Genomic DNA, 14256 nt, shown 5'->3' with positions numbered 1-14256 from the left:
GCAATAGTACAGGGGGTAGGGCGTTTGCCTTGCATGCGGCTGACCCGGGTTCAATTCCCAGTATCCCATGTGGTCCATCAAGCACTGCCAGGAGTAATTCCTGAGTGCAAAGCCAGGAGTATCAGGAGTAATCTCTGTGCATCGAAGGGTGTGACCCAAAAAGAAAAAAAATGTGGAGGTTGAAAGACATTATAGAACGGTAAAATAGTAACTGATGATAGGAAGAACCAAGGACATTGAAAGTTGCCCTGTTACCTTAGCATGGAACTCAAAACCCTTAACAACATACCTGATTCACATAGCTTGGGCAGGGAAAGAAGAGAGTAATACTCAGCTGAATATTCAGAACAATCCCTGGGGAAAGGCCCACCTCCACGCAGCAACAGATCAATGAGGAAACAGCATGGAAACCCTCCAAGTTTAGTGATCAGAGATAGTAGCCTGGAAGATTTGACCCATACTGACCAGCTCTAGAAGCTCAAGAAACAATTTTAGAGATATCATGTTGAAAATGTTGAATGAGCTCAAAGAGACAATGTTATAGGTACAAGAAAATGTGACATCAGGAATGACAAGGCTACAATCTGAAGTCACCTAATGAGTTAGGTAGGTGAAATTTAAAAAAACTCAATGGATGGTCTCCCTAGAGCAGCAGCACCTGAGGATAAAATCAGTAAGTTATAGGACAGGCTGTAGGAAACCCTCCAGAAAACAACAGAAGATGGGGTAAAGTTTCAAAATAAATGAACAGAGCACCACAGAACTGTGGGGTAAGCTTAAGAGGAACAATGCAAGAATTGTTGGAATCCGTGAGAAAGAATAAAAAGAAATTAGAGCAGAAATTAACGGAAATGGAAATTTCAAAATAAAAAAAAAACTAAAAGATCAATGAAACCAAGAGCTAACTTTGAAAAAATTAGTAAGATTGGCAAACCCTTACCAAAAATCACAAAGAAAGAAAGAAAGAAAGAAAGAAAGAAAGAAAGAAAGAAAGAAAGAAAGAAAGAAAGAAAGAAAGAAAGAAAGAAAGAAAGAAAGAAAGAAAGAAAGAGTAAACCCTAGTAAACCAAATCGGGAATAAAGGGAAGATGTGGCAACAGATACCACAGAGGTTCAAAGGATCATCAGGGATAACTTCAGAAAACTTTTACCACAAAACTGGAAAACCTAGAAGAAAGGGTCTTTTGGACTCCTATATCCTCCCAAACTTGAATCAAGAGAAAACACAGCAACTGAATAGGCCATTTACTATTAAAGAAATTGAAGTGATAATCAAGGTCCCCAAAAAAACACAAGCCCACATCTAGACAGGTTGTTAGTAAGTTCTTCCAAAAACCTTAAAGAAGACCTACTTTAAGGGTAGGGTTAGAGAGATAGTCCAGTGGACAGGGCACTTGCCTTGGGCATAGCTGGTCCTGATTTGATCCTAGGCACCCATGTGATCACCTGAACTCCACTCAAAAGTGATCCCTAAACACAGAGCCAGGACTAAGCTCTGAGCACTAATTGGATATGGCAAACAGAACATGAAAAAGGAACCCCTCCCAATTTTTTTCCAGTTTTTCCACAAAATTAAAGAAATGGGAATCCTTCAAACAAACCTCTGTGAGGCAAATATTACCCTGATACAAAAAGCAGAAAAAGAGAGAAAGAAAAGGAAGGAAGGAAGGAAGGAAGGAAGGAAGGAAGGAAGGAAGGAAGGAAGGAAGGAAGGAAGGAAGGAAGGAAGGAAGGAAGGAAGGAAGGAAGGAAGGAAGGAAGGAAGAAGCCAGCCCCGATTCCCGATGAGCATTAATACAAAGTTCTCCAACAAAATACTAGCAAACTACATCCCACAACATAAAAAGAAAAACACCACAACCAAGTAAAATTCATCCCAGAAGTGCAAGGACGGTATAATATACATAACACAACCAACATAATACACCATACTAACACAAAGAAAAAAATTAAAATCATATGATCATATCAACCGACACAGAGAAATCATTTGACAATTTGACACAATCCAACACTCATTCATGATAAAAAAAAAACACTCAAGAAACAGGGTTGATGAAATTTCAAGATAGTTGAAGCCACTTACCACAAGCTCACAGCAAACATACTCTATGCAGAAAAACTGAAAGCCTTTCCACTACGACCAGGCATAGACAAGGCTGCCCCCCTCTTGTCTCTACTGTCCAATATAGTATCAAAGTTCTTGCCATCGAGACAGATAAGAAAGAGCTATTAAGTGCATCCAGATAAGAGAAGAAGTCAAATGTTCACTCATACCTAGAAAACCCTACAACTCCACAAAAAATGCTCCTAAAAACAACAGACTTATACATTAAAATAGCAGGCTATAAAGTCAATGTGCTATAAACCCATGGCTTTTCTACATGCAAGTAATGAAACAGAAAAGAGAATGTTTCTAACCCCATTTACAATTATGCCTGAAAAAAAGAAGTATGTGGAAATCAACTTCACAGAAGAGGTGACAGACCTATACAAAAAAAAAAAAAAAAACCCACCATAAACCATTACCAAAACAAATAAAAGAGGACACCATGAAATGGCCACGTACACTCCATTCATGGAATGGAAAGATTAATATTATCAAAATGGCCATCCAGTTCAAAGTACTTCAGTGCAGCCCTTATAAAAATACACATGCCATTTTTTGTTATTGTTTTGGGGCCACACCTGGAAGTTCTCGGAGCTTACATCTGGCTCTTCACTCTTCGATCACTCCTGGCAGGATTCAGGGGACTATACGGGATGTTGGGGAATAAACCTGGGTCAACCACATGCAAGGCAAACACTCTGCTCACTGCACTATTTCCCAAGTCCAAGCCCATGACATTTTTCAAAGACAGAGATTAAACACTGTTGACATTGATATGGAGTGATAACCACCACCACCACCCCGAACCCTGAATAGACATAGCAATTTTAGAAGGGAAAAGGATGGGAGAAGGCTCTTCCCAATTTCAAACTATGCTATAAAGGTATAGAAATCAAAACAGTGTGGTACTGTAATAAAGACAGGTTCTCAGAATACAGTCCAAAAAGAGACCATCAGGTATATGACAGTTAATATTTAACAAAAGAGGGAAAGTGTGAAGGAGCATAGACAGCTTCTTCAACAAACAGTGTTGAGAAATCTGGTCACTCACATGCAAAATAATGAACTCAGACGCCTTCCTAATTAGGAACTCAGACCCTTTCCTAATGCCATGCACATGTATAAAACACTTTGTAACAGTGAATCTGGAAATATCTTCAGTAATTTGATATGGGCCATGAAGAGGCATAAACAAAGGGCACTACATAAAACTAAGAAGCTACTGCACTCAAATGAAACAATGACAAAAATGAAAAGACGCCCTACAGGCTAGAAGAAAATATCTGCCCACAACTCATCGGACAAAGCGTTAATATCCAAGATATATAAAAAATGGTGGAAATTTACAAGAGATAAAAAAACAATCCCGTTAAAATATGTGGGGAGGAGAGTAACAGAAACCTTCTCAAAGAAAAGATACAGATGACCAAAGGTGTGTGAGAAAAATAAATGGTCTACATCACTTTTCATTAGGGAAATGCAAATCAAAACAACAAGATCATCTCACTCCAGTGAGACTGACACATATCAAAAAAAAAAAAAACCACGAAAAAACAGTGTTGGAGTGGATATGGGGGAAAGGGATCCTCATTCACTTCTAGAGGAATGTCGACTGGTCCATGCTTCTTGAAAAGCAATACAGACACTCCTCAACAAACCAGAAATTTGAGTTTCCACATGACCCAGTAATTTCACTTCTTGGCCTCTACCCCCCAAGGGTCCAAAAAGACATCTGCACCCCTATGTTCATTGTAGCACTATTAATAACAGCCAAAATAACATTCTACAAAATAAGGAAATTTTTATAATACAACAATAACAATAGTATTATCTAACATAGGATGGCCACTAAGAATTCTGAACATTTCACAAATATCAACTTGTCTCTTGTAATAGTTCTGTGAATTAGGTTTTATAATTATTTTAATAATGGAAAAGAGAAATAATGGAAAATTCAAATTAAAATCACAAATTTATTTTATTCCCCAAATCAAACAATTAACATGTTCAAGAGCTGAATCTCTAATTCAAAACTTCAAAACGGTTATTTCTACTGGTCACCAGATGTAAGATATTAGGACACTGAAGATAAGTTCTAAGTGTCTTTGAGTACTGGATTAATGAGGGTTTTGTTGGGGGGGTTGGGCAGAGAACTAGGGATATGGCATTAGTTTTGCACACAGCTGACACAGGATCTATCCCTGGCAACCACTCTTGTCCCTCGAGCTTGCCAGGAGTGATCCCTAAGTGCAGAGCCAAGAGTAAGCCCTGAGTACCACCAGGTGCAGCCCCAAAACCTAAATAAATAAATCACTATCACTGTCACTATCATCCCATTGATTGTCGTTTTGCTCAAGCAGGTCCAGTAATGTCTCCATTCGTTCTAGCCCTGAGATTTTAGCAGCCTCTCTTTACTTATCTTTCCCAATGGTGTCACATTAGAGGCTCTCTCAGGGTCAGGAGAATGAGACCCAGCACTGTTACTGTATTTGGCATATGAATATGCCACGAGGAGTTTGCCAGGCTCTCCCGTGTGGGCAGGAAGCTCTTGGTACAGGGCTTGGGGGACTGTATTTTTACTGCTGTGGAGGCCACACCGCATATTCAGCCATACCGGTGAGAAGCCAAGCAGTGCCTGGAATTGTACCAGCAACAGCAGAAGCAGGTCACATGTTCCACCACTTGAACTGTACCTTGACTCTGAGGCTTCCTCTGTGCTTGTAAAGAACAGGGTTTTACAGACCTAAACTATAACATTTGCAAACTCAATATGTTTCTACAGTCAGAGAGACAGTACACGGAGTGAGGCACTTGCCCTACATGCAGCCAATCTGGGTTCAAATCCCTGGCACCACAGATGGTTCCCACAAGCACCACCAAGCACTCCTGAACACAGAGCCAGGAATAGCTCCCGAGCACCACACGATGTGCCAATCCAAACCCCACCACCACATTTCTAACCATTTTGCTCATTTATTTTGCTTTATTCGCTTGCTTCTTTGTTTTTTTAGCCACACTCAGCAGTGCTCAGGGCTAACTCCTGGCTCTGCGCTCAGGGATCACTCCTGGTGAAATTCAGTACAGCAGGTAGGGCATTTGCCTTGCACACGGCCGACCCAGGTTCGATCCCCAGCATCCCATATGGTCCCCCAAGCACCACCAGGAGTAACACCAGCAGGCACCCAGGATCGCACCTCAGTTTGCTGTGTGCAAGGCAAGCACCCTACTCACTATGTTATATCTCCAGCCAATCACTATCTGTTTTAATTTCTTATATAAATATATTGGTAAAGGATTTTGCCTGGAGAGCTGAGATTCCTAAACATCTAAGAAGTTTACTTATCAGATTAAAATCTTGCATACTTTGGACAATATTAAGTCTATGATAAAAAAAACTTAGCACATACTTCACAAAAGGCTCTGTAGCAAATAAACATCTAAAGAGGTACAGAGAGATAGTACAGGGACAAGACACGTGCCGGCATGTGGCTGACCCTAATTCAATCCCTCACACTACATGTGATGAGCACAGAGCCAAGAGTAATCCACAAGCACAGCTGGATGTGTTCCAAAACCATACAAGCAAATAAGAGTCTTTATACAGGTACAAAAGAATTTACGTCTGGGAAATGCAAATTAAAACCACAATGTGAAGTCATAATACACCCGCCAGAAGGGCTGAAACTTTCAAAGGTAAACAATGCCAGCCATGCGTAAGGATACAAAGAAGTCAGAACATCTCAGAGATGTTGCAGGGGAGTGAATTAGTACCAATCTTGGAGAAAAATGGCTAAAATTGGTTGAGTGATTTGATACGCAACTGAAATGTTTCTCCAGACATTTGTAAGAATGTTCAGAGCAGCACTCTTGCTACTAGCCAAACACGGAAACAGCCCAACCGTCCATCAAGAGCAAAAAAAGGGGCCTGAGCAATAGTACAGCAGGTAGGGCATTTGCCTTGCACACGGCCAACCCGGGTTCGATCCCCAGCATCCCATATGGTCCCCCAAGCACCACCAGGAGTAATTCCTGAGTGCAGAGCTAGGAGTAACCCCTGAGCATCGCTGGGTGTGACCCCCCCCAAAAAAAAGAAAAAAAATAAAATAAAAAAGAGCAGAATGATAACTATGTTGTAGCATTCTCATAAAATGGAATTAGGATAAACAAACTTTCTACATCAAAATATGAATGAATCTCTCACAAACATAATGTTAAGCAAAAGAATTCAGACACAAGAATACACATGATGCATTCTAATAAAAGTTTAATTACAGGTAAGAGTCACCTATAGTCCTTGAAGTCGGGAGTGAAGTCACCTGTGGGAGAAAGTGAACACTCAGAAGGCAGGGAAGAGACTCTGACTGCGAACATGCTGTGAATATCTCAGTCCTGGTGACATAAAGATATCTACTTAGATAAGACATCACCCAAGTTTTGAACTTATAGTTTAATAGCAGCTACTTTTCACCTATGTTTTATAATTCTGCACAAGCAGGAAAGGAAAGGGACCAGAGAAATAGTAGTGAGTAGGGCGCTTGCCTTGCTTGACCCAGGTTCTATCCCCATAATCCCCTATGAGCAGTGCCAGGAGTGATTCCTGAATGAAGAGCCAGGAATGACCCCTGAGTAATACCAGTGTGGCCCAAATACCAAAAAGATAATAAGAGAAAAAAAGAAAGGAAGGAAAGAAAGGGGCAGGAAGATAGCTCAAATGAATGGAGCATACGATTTGTATGTGGGAAGCTTAAGTTTGGTCCCCAAAGCCACATGTCCCCAAAGCACCACAAGGAGGGGTCCCTAAATGGCCCTGGGTATGCCCCAAACTCCCCTGAAATAAAGAAATGAACAAAGAGCAGGAAAGAAGGAAACCAGGGAATAGTGAAGTGATGCTCTGAAGGTAAACACTCTTCAATTCTATACCTGAATATCAGATCATTTGTACCTTCTAATTTAAGGTTTACTGTTTGCGATGGAATTAATAATCTCATAATCACCATAGAACTTTTATGTAAATTCAGGGTAAACAGAGTCTGCCCTGTGAGTGAAGTGCATCCTCTCTTTTGCACTCTACTTTGCCTGCTCAGAGTTCTGGAAATGATTCCAACTATAGGACTGACAAATAGATGAAGTTGTAAAAGGATCCTATCAGAGAAAACTAGAATTTAAAAAGCACTCCAGGTCTCACACGCATACTAACTTGCAAATAGTATAAAGGAGAATATCAATCAGTAAATATTTTTGCAAAAACGAAAAACTGCTCTTTCTTTGGGGGGAGGGAAGGGAAAGTTAGGCCACACTCAACAGTGCTCAGGGGCTAATCTAGGGAACTGGACTTGGGTACCAGGGATGCAGCCAAGGTCAGCCAGTTGCAAACACCTTAACCACTGCCCTCCATCTCTCGCCCCTGAGACTGCTATCTTGTACACCAGTCATTAAGATCTGATGTTCTGGGGGTTGGAGCGATATAGCACAGCGGGTAGGGCATTTGCCTTGCATGTGGCCGACCCAGTTGGATTCCCAGCATCCCATATAGTCCCCTGAGCACCCAGGGGTAATTCCTGAGTGCAGAGCCAGGAGTGACCCCTGTGCATTTTGGCTGTGACCCCCCCCCCGCAAAGAAAGAACTGATTTTCTACTTATGTCACTCATAGACCATGAAGTCAGACTTAAAGGCAATATATTTCTGTCCCATTTGAATTTTTATAAATTTGTATTTTAACACCCACAAAGATACTGCGAAGTTTATTTTAAACTTTGCAAAGCTTCCTTTCTAGGGCTGGGAAGCAAGTCCCTGGGGCAATGTGCTTGACTTGCATGCGGCCCGCCCTGGCTCAATCCTCGAGCACTGATCAGGGTCCCCAAGCTCAGGGGGCTCGCTTTGGACGGAACACAACAATCCTTGAGGTGTGGAGCTCGATCTGTTAGGTGTAGTGCCACACACGCACTCTGCACTGTGGCCAGAACTTGCTCGCATGCCAAGGGTCACAGCCGGCCTGGGTGGTGGCCAGGGGTGGCAGCAGTGCGCCACCAGACACTGAACTCGGCCTCACGTCTCCAAGGCAAGGGCTTTCATCAGAGAGCCTTCTTCAGCTCCCCACGCGAAACTCTGCTTAAGGTTTCCAAAACAAAACCTCGATTTTACTGCTCATTCTTGCACGCGCGCACGTGCACACACACACACACACACACACACACTCAAAATATCAGTTGCTATTTACTTATTTTACTGAAAATCCCAATTACATCTAATTTCTCTCTTATTGATTCTCCCTAACAAGCAGCAAGTAAGGCCAGGAGATAATACAGTCATCGTAGAACAAACACCAGTTCGATTCCCAGCACCACGTGGTCCCCAGAGCATTCATTGCCGGGTACAGACCTGGAGGCCCAGAGTCTCCGGAGGTGGCCAAGGGATGTCCAGCGGCCAGGGCCCAAGCAGCACTAGGCCGTAGCACTGAGCCACCAGTTTCGCTGGTCAGGAAACTCTGGCGGGGCCTCCTGACTTCCTGAACACCTCTCGGGTACAACTCACAACGCCCGGCAAAAAACTAAAACTAAAATTAAAATTGGCTCTGAAGAGCTAAAATTGCAAGTGCATCCTTAAAATTCTTCATTAACAAAACACCCCTAACAACACAAGACCTGAAATAAAGTTGAGGCAAGTGGGTAATGCTGCGAAGCAGAGCTATCAGCAGGAAATGGAGCCATCGATGTCAACCAGGATAAACTTAATCTGCTTTTAATGTCTCAACTGTGACCAAAACAACACTCACTCAATTGATAACCGTCATTCAATAAACAGATATTGCTGGCTCAATGCTGAAACATTCATGCCTACCTTCACCGATAATTTTCTGTTTGGTTGAAGAAAACCATACAAAGTTCTCTATCTTAATTTTCTCATCTTTCCAACAACACCATCCTCCCTTCCATCTACTTTCTTTGCAAAGAAGTAAAACAAGATGATGTTTTGGTTTATAAAACAACTATAGATGTATATCACTCTAGCATGGTCTCTACCATCATCTTATTCAAGCATGCAACTTAATTCTGATACACAAAAAATCTCATCATGACAGAATAAGATGATATTCAACATGTAGAAGACTGGAAGAAAAACCTTTATCTCTACTTTGCCACAGCACATAAGTAACTAATCACCAATAATAGCTCACTACTTTTGTGACGCCTTCTTTAAAAAGTCATTGTACTGTTGGAACTGGGCTGGAGTGATAGCACAGTGGGTAGGGTATTTGCCTTGCAAGCGGCCAACCAGGGTTCGATTCCTCTGCTCCTCTCAGAGAGCCCGGCAAGATACCGAGAGTATCCCGCCCGCACAGCAGAGCCTGACAAGCTACCCGTGGCCTATTCGATATGCCAAAAACAGTAACATGTCTCACAATAGAGATGTTACTGGTGCCCACTAGAGCAAATCGATGAGCAACGGTATGACAAGTGACAAGTGACTGTTGAAACTAGAGAAATGCAATGAAATTCAGTGCCACAAAAATCACCAACAGTTATAAATAAGGCTTTAGAGAAAATAAAGTTGGCCACCTCTATCTATTAGATGTGTGTATACAGATTTGTGTGTGTATGTGTGTGCATAAAGCATATCAGACAAATTGACTAAAAGGGTAGTTTAAGAGAATCCATCTCCACTACTGAAAAAATGACTAATGGTGTGCGTTACAGGGAATTTGAGATATTACCTTCACGTTAGTAAGCAGCTTATTCTCTAAAATATATCAAATGCTTATATGTTTGAAGAAAGACAAAACCTATTTGGGATACAAGTTAGCCCTGACCTTCTATGAAAGAAACATTCTTTCTGCATTGTGCAAAAAATCCCTAACAGCAGCAACATCTAGCTTTGTAGTCTTGCTGGCTTCCTGGATATTCCTCAACTATCCATTCTCAAATGACTCCCCCAAAATACATCAGTTCCATAAAGCACAGTTTGGTCTCAACAGGTTGGCAATGAACAGGAAGAAACGTGTTCTTCACATAGCTTCTGATTTCCCAGCAAATCATGGAACTTGAATCCTATTTAGCAAGCCAGAAAAAAAAGAAACTAGAAACTTTTTATTATTATTATATTTTTCTTTTCTGTTTCTTCTTTCCATTCCCAATCTTAACCTCTGTCAGCTTCAGTCTTAGATTGCATTCACAAGAGAACCCAAAGAAGAAACTCCAAGAAATAAGTAAATGGGATATACTGCCATGCCATGCTTTGTAGCAGTAAATTCCCTTAGGATTCTCACCCTTAACAATAGCAATCCTGGTGTATTACAGCTCCCTTAAAAGCAGGTGGAGAAACCTGATTACCTACATAATTCACCAGCTAACATGTACTTCCTTTTATAAGTGTTTAACATGCAAGTTATGGCCACACTATCTTGTTATCATTGGAAGAGATCGGAACCTCAAAACTGTACTTGCCAGAGCTTAGTGAAAAATGAAATTGACACCAGAGCACGCTGGGAGTTATCCTAAATGTTGTCTGATTTCTGTCACTTTTTTGTCTCTAAGGACACTCCCACTGCTTGTATTCCTTTAACACATTACGGTAAACACAAAATGTATTTTTTAAACTATGTTAATAACACTTGTGTTCCAACATGCAAAGTTATCTTATGTCAACAAAAATAAACTGAAATAGATACAACACTATACTTACGGGACATTCTGACCAATTTATTGACAAAAGTACTTTACATAGACTAGTATGTCTCCGGAATGGTCATAAAACAGAAAATGACAAGAAAACATCATTTTGAAAACACTCATACAAAATGTTGGATGGCTCTTGGTTTTATTTTCTCAAAAGCAGACAACTCTGGAACTATCCAAATGTTCCATATTCTCCCTCTCAACCCCACCCAAACTAATGGTCCATACCTCCATATTTGTGAGTACTACTTTCCTTTTCTTTTCTATATACATGACAGTTTTTCCTCATTGTACCAGACTCTGGCATGAGGTTAGAACTATTCAATTTTAGATTAACTATAGGCAGAATATCCTTAGCCTGACATTTAATTTTAAAATGAAAGTAAAAGCTTTTTCCCAGCTCTTGAAACTATAGAATAAACACATGTGCTCTCTTTTATTAGTGTAATTATAAAAATCAAGTGTCTGAACTATATCTCTTTGAGGAGAGTTCTTACGTTCCATTGCCTTTGAGAAACTACCAAAGAGTGTCCTTACTGTTACAAGAAATCTATTTAAATTAAACAAAAACCAAACTCTCGTGGGCAATGCACACTTTAAACCAAGCAACATTCTAAGTCCAGGATCCAGATACCAGAAAAGGGGGGGGGGGGAATCTGTGCCCTGCAGTGCCCCTTAGCAAAGGACTGTCGCAGGACTGAGACAGGAAGAGTCCAGTGCCCAATGCTTTCCATTAGGACCAACTTTCTCCAGACCTGAAGTAAACTGGGAAAAGACGTAAGAAGGGAAAAACCAACGTCATTGACTGCTCTTCATTGTCAAGGCTGGAAAGAGCTTGCTGTGGGCAATCAGGCTGAGACCACAAGGCCTGGAGATGCGGATGAGCAAAGGGAAAACCAGACGTTTCCCCAAGAACTGTGGAGGGGGGAAAAAAGCATGCGTGGCCGGTAGAACTGAGATTGTGCATGGCTGCCTTCTCCATCTTTCGCATCAAGTGTTGGTGCTAGGTTTGGTGGTGGTGATTCTTGGGGTTCCTTAAGAACTTTTTTTTCCCCCTTGTGGCGTTTGCTGCAGTTGGCTAAAGAGAGTTCCCAACTCCTTTCGGTGACTGTCATTAACGCACTGGCAAAGGCTGGGTGAAATGCACTTAGGAAAAAAGAAATCACCTTTCTGTGCCAAGCCCCACACGCTGCCCAGGACCTGGGGAAGAGCTCCGCCGTCTCTTCGGCCAAGAGAAATCCCAGATTAACCTCTGCCTCCCCCGTCCACATCCAGAGCAAAGAACTGTGAGCGTCTGTGCCACTTGCAGAGAGAGAATCGGCCTGACTCACCCGCCGCTCGCGGCGTGCCAGAGAGACCCGGGAGAGCTCCAGTCCCACAGCGGACAGCGAACGGGGTCAGGGGAGGAGGGGGGCTGGGGGTCTCCGGGACACCCAAAGCGCCCCCCCACGCCAAGCCTCCCCCTGCCGAGGGGTCCGCGCGAGTCCCCCTCGAGCAGGTGCCCCGCTGCCCGGGGAGCGGCTCCCGGGCACACACGTGCCACCGTGCGCCGGGCACCGGCCCCGCAGTCCAGGCACCGACGCCGGGACACGCGCGACCACCCCCACGGCGCGCGCTGGGGACGGGACTGTCCCAGGCCAGCCGCGTGCACAGTCGGCGGGGCCCGGCTCGCGGGGGGCGGGGGGAGGACTGCCCCGGGCCGCGGGGACCCCACGCTCACCTGCGGGGGTCGGGCTTCCGTCGCTCCTCCAGCTTGGCGGCCGGGTGCGGGGCTGCAGCAGCCGCCGCCGACGCCACCGCAGCGCTGCCGCCCGGGCGGGGGACCGGGGTGGGGGGGGGGGGTCTCTCGGGGTGCGGGAAAGCGGCGGGCGGGGGGGAGCCGCTCGCACCCGGCGACAACTTGGGGCGCGCGCGCGGCCGGCGGGGACGGGGGTGGGGCGTGGGGGGGGGGGTCTCGGCCGCGGGCGCGATCGGAGCGGCGGGCGCGATCGGAGCGGCGGGCGCGCGGGGAGCGGAGGGGGCGTCTACACCGCGGGCGCCCGCTCGGCTCGGCTCGTTCCCGCCGGGAGCTGACACGGCGGCCCGGGGACGGAGCGCCCGCCCGCCCGCAGCCCAGATTTAAAGCCGCCCGTGGCCTCGGCCGGCCCCCGGCCCTGCCCTCCGCGCCCGGCCGCGCTCGGCGTCAGCCGCCCGCCCGGGCACCCGCGGCGGCGGGGAGGGGCCTGGGCTGCGCCGCCTCCGCCCCGGGCCGCCCGCGCGGCCGCCCGAGACCCCCGCGGCCGCCCGCCGCCCCCCATCGCCCGGCCCGGGCCGCTCCGCCCGCGCCCCGCGGGGAAGGGGCCGGGCGCTCGCGCCGACCCGAAGTTGCCGGCGCCGCCCGCTCCCAGATCCCTCCCGCAGCTACTTTGTGAAACTTGGGGCGTCGCGGCAGCGCCGCCGGGACCGGGTATTAAGACATCACCGGCCCGGACGGAGCTGGTCCCGGGGAAGGAAGCCCGGCTGGCTGGCCACCGCGTCCTGCGCTCCGGCCACCGGCTTCCTCGCGCACTTCGGGAACGACTTTTTCAGCCCCTGCCACAGGGCTGCTTGAAGTGTGCAAAGTGATCCTGTATTGACTCTGCCCTTTAGTGCTAATGAGTGAGGTTTAAGTTACCCTCGGCCAGGTCAACAATAAGACCATCGAGGACCCAACCCCGATTAGAATCGGTTCAGTGAACTCCTAGGACCTGAACAGGCTGTGGGCACGGACGCTGTCTGCGGGTCTAGGGTTCGCTGAAACAAGCAGCCACTTGGAGATCTGAGCTGCGCCGCCAGCGAACAACAGCGGACATGGGAACCAGAGTGGGAGTCGGGAACTCAAAGGCACAGGCTGCATTTCCAACAGTACCCAAAACGCAGAAAACCCAAGTTAAATCATTTTCCTGACTAGCTGCTCCCGGTTTCAGATCTTCCTTCAACACTAATAACTAATTAGACCTGGGCTGGCTGGGGGGATCTAGAGGTAGGTCAAGATCACAGACACTTTGACTTCCAGTATTAAAGATGGAAAAGACTGCGATGCCTCATCAATACTTGGGAAGCAGGTAGAGAGTGCCTTTTTTTGCTCTTGAATATGTTTTGTTTGAAAAACCTTAGTCGAGGGGCTGGAGCGATAGCATAGCGGGTAGGGTGTTTGCCTGGCACGCGGCCCACCGGGGTTCGATATCCCATATGGTCCCCTGAGCACCGCCAGGAGTGATACATGAGTGCAAAGCCAGGAGTAACCCCTGAGCATCCCCGGGTGTGACCCAAAAATAAAATAAAATAAAATAAAAAACCTTAGTCAATGCTCAAAAGGCTCTCAGAACCACCCAAAGCTGTCTAAGGTCTCCAAATAAAACGTACTGAGGCCATGGTTTTCTGGCTGTTGTTCCATTTATTCATACATTCTAGAGGACCACCACACAGTGACATGAGGCACTCAAAAAAGAAAA

General features: G+C 45.4%; 1 protein-coding gene across 1 annotated transcript in view; it reads right to left on the bottom strand.

Moving 5' to 3' along the window:
- Nucleotides 1-12553, bottom strand: part of SLC4A4 (solute carrier family 4 member 4) — a 389797-nt gene extending 377244 nt beyond the window's left edge. The window contains exon 1 of the mRNA XM_055140936.1: nt 12504-12553. The gene's annotated coding sequence lies outside the window, so the exon portion shown is untranslated. The remainder of the gene's footprint in view (nt 1-12503) is intronic.
- Nucleotides 12554-14256: the final 1703 nt, after the last annotated feature.

The sequence above is a fragment of the Sorex araneus genome, chromosome 5 (assembly GCF_027595985.1).
Source record: "Sorex araneus isolate mSorAra2 chromosome 5, mSorAra2.pri, whole genome shotgun sequence".
Lineage (NCBI taxonomy): Eukaryota > Metazoa > Chordata > Mammalia > Eulipotyphla > Soricidae > Sorex > Sorex araneus.
The sequence above is the reverse complement of the archived record's forward strand: the minus strand, read 5'-3'. Positions and strand labels throughout refer to the sequence as shown.